At 46.9% G+C, this 8541-nt stretch overlaps 1 long non-coding RNA gene across 1 annotated transcript; it reads left to right on the top strand.

Annotated features, from left to right (window-relative positions):
* The first annotated feature begins 582 nt into the window (after window positions 1-582).
* Window positions 583-4537, top strand: LOC115299872. Its single transcript, XR_003912379.1, has 4 exons — window positions 583-1122; window positions 2231-2385; window positions 3412-3540; window positions 4410-4537. It is a non-coding gene; the product is annotated as an uncharacterized LOC115299872 (long non-coding RNA).
* The last annotated feature ends 4004 nt before the right edge of the window (window positions 4538-8541 follow it).

Here is an 8541-nt window from a genome sequence, read left to right on the forward strand (position 1 = left end):
AATAGAGTACGGGGCTTGAGGTCAGGAGTTTCAAGTATTAGGATGGGAAACTGCATCTACCACTGCATAACAAATTATCACAAATTTAAGGGCTTCAAACAACACATATTTATGATCTCACAGATCCTATGGAGCAGGAATCCAACTGTAGCTTCATTGAGCCCTCTGCCTAGAGTCTCACACTATCTATAGTCAAGGAGTTAGCCAGGGTTGCCATTTCATCTGAGGCTCAGCTGGGGAAGGATCTGTTTCCACACTCACTCATTCATTAACATAATTCAGTTCCTTGCAGCTGCAACACCGAGAGCTTCACTTTCTTGTTGACTGTTGGTCAGAGGCTGCCCTCAGCAACTAGACGTGCCCACAGTTCCTTGCCACATGGGCCTCCCAACATAGGCATCCCACAGGATGGCGGCTTGCTTCTTCAAAGCCAACCAGGGACTTAGAGAGAGAGAGAGACTCCAGTGAGATGGTTGCTACAATTTTGAAGTCATGTGGCCACATAGCCACTTATGTAATAATGTATATTCCATCCATTCCATCACCTTTGTTATATTCTATCAGTTAGAAGAGAGTCCCAGACCCTGCCCAGCGGGAGTGGAAGGAATTACAGAAACCCATGAATGTCAGCAGGTCCGTCCACCCCAGGAAATCAGATGAACGTCCTCGTGAAGGATCTTCCTCATAAAGCTGGCCGACAGTAGAAGTCTGAGAAACCTTCTAACCATTTCACTTTTCATGGGAGAGAATAAAGCTCAGAGAGCCTGAGTCACCAATTAAGTATTCAGCAGAATCAGACTGGAACCAGACCCTCTGACTTCCAATGTTTGCTATACTGCTTCTCTCCCTGCTTATTGTCAGGACTTTGGGGCCAACAAACAAAAATTTATGATGCTTTGAAGATGTAGCTCAGTGGGCATTAGAATGTTATGGAACCCCTACAGAATAAATCTAAATTCTTAGCATGGCATTCAAGACCTTCGGACTACCTGGCCCAATAAAGCTTTCTCATCTCACCTTTTACTGTCTCCCCCTGGTGTGTTCCATCACAGAGAACTGTTTGCAGTTTTTCTACCAGGAATGTCTTTCTCTTTCTATGCCGAGAGAGCAAACAAACAAACCGTAAGTAAACCTAGAGTCTCAGCTCAAATGCCGCCTTCTCTGTGAAACCCTTCTTAATTCTTGTAGGCAGAATTAACCACTTCCTCCACTCTGCTCTCTCAGGATTTTGTTCAGCCTCCTGTGCACCCCTTTGCATGGGGATGAAAGTTGTTTTTGAGTTCTGTTTCTCCTGTGAAAATGAGATCATAAAGCACGGTTATTAGAAAGATGTGAAACCAGTGAGGTTGAAACAGGTCTACCCTGACAGCTGGCCATGTCCACGGACTCCCACAGCCTCTCCTGCTGAAACACCACCAAAGCTTATGAGAGTATTTATTTCCAAGTAGATGGTGTCTCCAGAAGCTCACTGCAAGTCAAGAAAGGCTAGCTAGATCCCCACCCGATTACATTCTCCTCGGTAGTTCTCTTAGCACTGTGCTCCGATGGGTAAATCTTTACTGACGGATTGAACAGAACTGGGCTGTCATTCAACAGTCGTATTGATGTACACCAAAGGCCAGCCTTATTCTACGAGCTCAGGTTACAGAGACAAATAAGACAAGAAAAGGGCATGGAAAATCTAAAGCGCATGGGCTTTAGAATCAAACGAGTTTGATTCATATCAGTTCTATGACGTTGAGCAAGTAATTTAACTTCTCTGACCTTAGTTTCCACAGCTAAACCAGGGATAACAATGTATACGTCCTAAGCATTGCTGTGTAGACGACATGAGAGCATGTACATGCCCGGCACAGGGCAGGTGCTGTGCCCTTGACCCGTCCGCAGAGAACCACTAGTCACACGGCAATACTTCTCGTCTGCCATGATGACGGCTCTCAGGAAGTGCTAGGAGAGCAGAGTGGAAGGAAGGACTCCTTCTGCTGTGCGGGGGGGGGGGGGGGGGGGGGGGGGGGGGGGGGGGGCGCCTGGCTGGCTCAGTGGGCTAAGCCTCCCGCTCTCACTCCCGAGTCTGGCTCAGGCCATGATCTCACAGTTTGTGGGACGGAGCCTGCGTGGGGCTCTGTGCTGTCCGCACACAGCTCACTTGGGATTCTCCCTCTCTCTCTCTGCGCCTCCCAACTCATGCATGCTCTCTCTCTCTCAAAATAAATAAATAAACTTAAAAAAGGGAGGAAGAGGCTTCAAACAGGATGAACAGGAATGGCCAGAGGACATTCCAGGCAGAAGGAACAGCAAGCACAAAAACAGGCAGTCCTGAGACCCAGTCTTCATGTTGTCTGCTTCCAGAGGAGGCAGCATCTGGACCCTGGAGTTAACAGAGAGGTAAGACAGCATCTTCCTTCTGTGACAGATGACTGACATTTTTATTTCTTTGCCATACCGGAGAAAGTGCCTTCTCTCTCAACCAGAAATACGAAATAATCCAATTTGCTCAGAATTGAAATGCACTGAATTCTGAAGTTCGGATTCTAAGAATGTCAAATGAGTCTCACTCCCAGTGCATGCGATACAATTTTAAAACATATTTTATGGGCTGTGATGCCATTAAATTGACATATTAGAACCTATGTGACAGTTGCCGTGGGAACTCTTAGAACCTTCTAACATTTTACACCCATAATTGCATGACCTTAATAACGTACACTCCCAGAATCGTAGAATGTTAGCTATGGAAGACCCTACTGAAGTTCAACCTCCACATGTTGATGGAAAAACTGGGGCCGAGACGTGGGGAATGAAACTGCCTAAGACCATGCAGCAAAATCCTTAATTTCTGACACTGGCTTCTAAACGTCAAGTCCAGTCCTCTTTCTGCATGATGGTTACCTGCACCTGAGAGACCGTTATAAGTTTAGGGTAGGTCTTTTCAAAGCGTACACTTCGGTGTATTTTGAAAAGGTTTCATTTCCCATGGGTCCGATTGGCTGTTTTTAACAAGGTCAATACTAAAAGGTTTTATCAAACCTCTGGCTTGTGACCATATCCTTAATACTTAGACCCTGAAGATGATAGAATCTTAAAGTAGAAAGGGACTTTTGAGGTTTTTCTTGTTGTCTCCCCTTCTACCAGAGAAATGGCATTTTTTAATATTTTTAAATGTTTATTTATTTTTGAGAGAGAGAGAGACTGAGCATGAGCGGGGGAGGGGCGGAGAGAGAGGGAGACACAGAATCTGAAACAGGCTCCAGGCTCTGAGCTGTCAGCACAGAACCCGACGCGGGGCTCGAATTCACGGATCACAAGATCATGATCTGATCCAAAGTCAGATGCTCAACCGACTGAGCCACTCAGGCTCCCCGAGAAATAGCCTTCTTGAGCATTTCCCATAATATGTTCATTTCTCCCAAGGGAATTTATCCTGTTGTGTGGCCAGGACTCCATGTTTCAGTGAGAACTCTGTTTCTCTTTCTACTCTGCCCAGTAAGAGAAAGAGAAGGAAGGAAAAGATACTGAGCACCATTTGGGTACCGGGCACAGGTAAGGGGCTTAAATATATCCCCTCATTTAGTTCTTGAAACGTCTCTCTAAAGTAGTTGTGATCATCCCACTAGATGAGGGGTGGGGGGACACTCAGCAAGTGTTTAATAATGTGCTCGAGTTTATCCACATAAGTGGAAGATTCCAGCCCATGTGTCTGGAATGTCCCGTCTCCCCTGTCTTCTGCGTCTCCTCCAAGAAGCCGTTCAGCACACCCCACTACAACATCCTCCTATAATAAAAATCCCCTGCTTAAAGGCCTTTGATGGCTCTTCAGTACCCACTCGAGGTAAATCGTCTGGGCTCTTTAGCTTAATATCCAAGGCCCTTGACGATCTGGCTCCAGCCGGACTTTGCAGGCTCGCTTCCCTCCACTCTACCAGCGCGTCCGAGGTTTTCCTGGAGGATGCCTTTCTCCCTGCACGTGCTGTGCTTGCTGCCTGCGTCCCCTTCCCTTCTTCCTCTACCTAAAGCTCCCCTCAGACGTCCCCTCCCTGGTGAGGCTTTCCAGGCTCTCTGCAGAATTCATTCTTCTCTGCTTTCCCCAACACGCCGTATGCACCCCTGTCACATTGATCTGGGCCTGAAGGGATTGTATTTTACTTTGCCTTGCATTCTCTGCCCTTGACACGTAAATACAATGGATACTTATGGAACAAAACTGAGGCTTAATCCTTTTCTGGATGTGAGTCCTGTCAGTTACTTGATGACCTCTCTGAGGCCTGCCCATGCCATTCTTTCCTAGTTATTTCTTCTCCAGGCCAAGTAGTTCCAGCTCCTCCAGTGTTTCTTGTAAAGTCTTATTTCCAAATTCTTATCTTAGTGGCCATTTGCTTCTGGATGACAATTTGTCAACATCCCTCTTTTAGAACATGATGCCTAGGACAAAACTTAAAAGCCCGGATGAAGTCTGGTTACCACAGAAAACAGTAAAAGGATTCCACCCTCTGATTTAGATGTAACATTTCTTCAACCATTACTGTGCACCAAGAACATCTCCCTTGTTTATTTTCTTGCACTTGTGCAGTGATCTGACAAGGTGGGTGCTGTTTTTCCTGTCTTATAGATGAGGATACTAGCCATCTGGTAACACACTTTGAGACCAAGTCAAAGTCCCAAGCCCAGAGCACAAAATGAGCTTGTGGATAACAGATACCTTTAGCTCATTTTTATGTCAACTGCAGTCAAGTCTTGTTTTGTTTTGTTTTCTAGTTGTACCCAGTTAGCAACAGGCTTAAGAGCAACTGAGGACAGAAAGAACCAATACCTTTAGAAGGCTGTGGAACCACAGCACAGAGAAAAGACAGGTTGGATTAATGACCAACTTCCTAACAATAACGGCCTTTATCTAGGAGCCCAGACAGAGCCTGGAATTTCTCAGCCACGCAGCTTCCTGGAGCCATTTTTATTTGGTATCTTACTGAAGGAAAAAGAGAAGAAGTGTCTTAATAAACAGTGAGATTTGAGTTCAGCACTCCTTCGCAAAGCCCTTAGATCACTGGAATCTGAGTGGCTAGTCTAGTCGGGGACCTGTGAGTTAAGACAGTAAGCAGGCTGCCCCTTGGCCTGTGAGGGCCCCACTGCACACATTGTTCCATAAATATCTCCCAAGAATTCCTGTGTCCCAGGTATGGTGTGAGGTGCTGGGCATGTAATGAAGACTGCAGAGTCAGTTCCATCCTTCTGGAGCTTATCATCAAGAAAGACAGGCACAGAAGGCGATGTGCACACGAGGTAGTAAGTATAATGAAGGAAAAATGTGCCTAGGCCACTAGGGGAGCAAAAGGAAGGGCATTAACCTGTCGTGGGTGAGGATGGAAGATAAGGGATCGGGAAAACTGTAGCTTGACTGATGAGCAGGAGTGAACCAGGTGAGGCAGGAGGAGGAGACAGAAGACAGAAGTTCCAGGCGTGAGCAGAAGCAGGTGCCTAAAGTTCCCCTAAAGTGTGGAAAAAACTGTGTTTAATTGCACTTCAAGAGGCTGGGGAGCTAGCCAGGATTATTAGGTGTGTGTTACATGTTAGGCGCTGTGATAAAACTCACACACAAAACACATTATTTCAGATCGTTAACTCACTGTGTGACCTTGAGTGAGTGAACGCACTTCTCTGGGCCTCACTAGTAAAATGAAGACAAGATGAATTCCAAGAGGCCGTCTAATCTCAGCTGTGGCATTATCTGAGGGGACGGCATTCTAATCTATGGTCTGTCCGCCGTGTCCACAGAAATGCTAGTCAGGTTAATGGACCCTCATGGCCTTGCTCTCCCAAGCGACAGGCACCATATTCAGTAGGGAGTGAATTCTGTTGATCTTGAAAATGTTTACCAGGCATCTAATGTGTGCAGGATTCAGAAAAGATGCAGATTAAACTCGCTGTCTGGCAGGTGGGCTACGATAAATGCCATCGGATCAGATGGTGAGCTTTGGGGAGCTCCGGGTTGGGAAAGGCCAGAGCGAGCGTGGGAGGATGGAGCAAGGCTTCCTGGAGGAGAAGGCATTTGCGATGGGCCCGGGGTGCACAGAATGTCAGGGAAGAGGCTGAGCAGAGGCCTTCCAGGCAAGGGCAGCAGCAAGAGCCTGATAAGCCAGTCAAAACCAGTCCTTCCGCATCCCCCCCCAACCACCCCACTCCCCCCTGCACGTCCTCCGTTCACCCCACCCTACCCACTCTCAGGATTCTTAACTGACAGTTGAGACTCTCCAGAATGAAGCCTCATTCCCTCTGCCCAGCTCACTGACCCATGTTGCTCCCACATGAACCCTCTGCACAAAGCTGCTTGCCATTTCTCGAATGTTCTCTCAGTTTTCTGCCCCTGTCTCACTCTACCTTTGCCAGACTAAGCCCCACTTTCTAATACTCTCTCCTCCGCCTCTACCTTTCCTACCCATCCTTCATGGTCCACCTAGAATACTACCTTCTCTATAAATCTGAAAATCTATAAATCTTTTATAAAGCCTCCCTGAATCTCGTCCAAACACTACAACATTTTGACTGCATTTCCCTCCTGGCACTTGGCACTTCCTGTCTTGTACCGTAATACCTGCCCTCGTGAAACCGTTAACTCTGTGAGGGGAATGCCCTGTCACTGGGGAGTCTCTCCCAAGGTCTTACACAGGGGCACTCAGGAACCCCCCGGATGGTCAGCTCCCCAGCAAACACACAGGCCATGAGCAAAGTGGTCAGACCGGGAGGGTAAACAAACCTGCTCTTTGAGTATCGTTTAAGGAGAAATGTAGTTCTGCCACAGTGGGCTACATCATTGCCCTAAACTTAGGTGAGGCATGGAGCGCGCCAAGAGCCCCCGCAGCTCGCTCTGCCATCCCATCCTCGTGACTGCTTCTACGACGTTCAGGGCCCCTGGTGAATCTGATCAGAAAATTTCCAACCATGCCTCTGATGCCAGACTTTGTATGCAGGTGAAATCTGTTCGAAGTGCCCATTGAATGATCTTAGGTGGCCTCAAAGCTGAAAAGGAGTCACAAAAGGCCAACAACCAAAAGAAGGTATGAAAGGGAAAATATCCCCGTCAAGAAGATGAAGAGTCTGACATGTTTCAGTGCCCCATCTCACGCCACCCCCACTTTTTTTAGACGCCGGAAGTCATCTCTTCCCTTTCCTTCACCCCCCACCTCCCTTGGGGCCACTGTCCACCCAACAGTGACAATCAAATGTCAGACTATGAAAGAAAACTACTTCTTCCTTGATTGTCAGTCCTGAAACAAGCATTCTTTCCGGCCATCCTTTATGGGCTGCTCTGCCAGGTTCATTCCTTAATGTAATATATAAAACAGCAGGCCTGGGGGGTTGCTAGCATTCCTTCTTTAAAAAAATCTTTTTCTTTCTTTCTTTTCTTTTTTTTTTTTTTTTTTTTTTTTTGGCCTATTTTCTTCCCCCTCTGTTACCTCTGCATTTTGGGGCTTCTGTCCCTTTGAGACCCTTTCCAAGGATGTCCTCACAGCCCAAACCCACTGTCCATCTGCCTCTTGGTTTGCAACCTCCTTGCATCTCTTTTTTAGAAATTTAGACATGAAACAATGAAACGTGTGACGCGCTGTGCCCTGGGGTGCTAAGTGGAATAAATGGGAAGTGCTCTCCTAGGATCCTGCAATGTGATATACTTCATACAAGTGCTAGTACAGAGGAGGGAGCAATGAACTCTTCCTGGAAAGTGTCAGAGAAGTTTTGACCTGGAGATAAAATAGAAGCAGGAGGGGCGCCTGGGTGGCTCTGTCGGCTGAGCGTCCAACTTCAGCTCAGGTCATGATCTTGCAGCTCATGGGTTGGAGCCCTGCCTCCGGCTCTGTGCTGACAGCTCAGAGCCTGGAGCCTGTTTCGGATTCTGTGTCTCCCTCTCTCTCTGACCCTCCCCTGCTTTCACTCTGTCTCTTTCTCTCTCAAAATGAAATAAACATTAAAAAAAATTTTTTTAATAGAAACAGGAATCCAAGAGATGATATATGCCCTTATTTTACTTTCTTGGGAAACATATAGGAATAGCTCCCTCAGAAAAAGTCTTGTCTGAGACATTGGAGCTACAAGTGTGAACAAGGTCCCTAATCCCAAGAAGTTTCCAGCCTAGAAAAGGAATTTCAAAATGTACCCTAATAATGGCAAGACCACCACATAGCAAACCATGGAGTCACAGAACTAACCTCCAGCAGAGTTCATAGAGACTGTTTAAGAGAACAGGTCTCCCTGGGTGTAGCAGGCAAAATTCTACAATGGCCTCCAGGAATCCCGGCCCTGGTCCATGTGTCCTGCATAATCCCTGAGACAGTGCATACGAGGAATTTTACTCCTGAGAGTAGGTTTATGCAAGGTGGCACAGTTGCCCTCGAGTATGGAAGCTACTTGGGTCAACCTGACCTAATTATGAGTTTTGTAAAAGCTCAGTGTTTTCTCTGATGGTTGAAGAATCAGAGAGACTGAAGGAGTGAGCAGGATTCAATGTGAGAGAGATCCTCTGTTGATGAGATGGAAGGGGGGCCATGTGGCAAG

The sequence above is a fragment of the Suricata suricatta genome, chromosome 8, assembly GCF_006229205.1.
Source record: "Suricata suricatta isolate VVHF042 chromosome 8, meerkat_22Aug2017_6uvM2_HiC, whole genome shotgun sequence".
In the NCBI taxonomy this organism is placed as follows: domain Eukaryota; kingdom Metazoa; phylum Chordata; class Mammalia; order Carnivora; family Herpestidae; genus Suricata; species Suricata suricatta.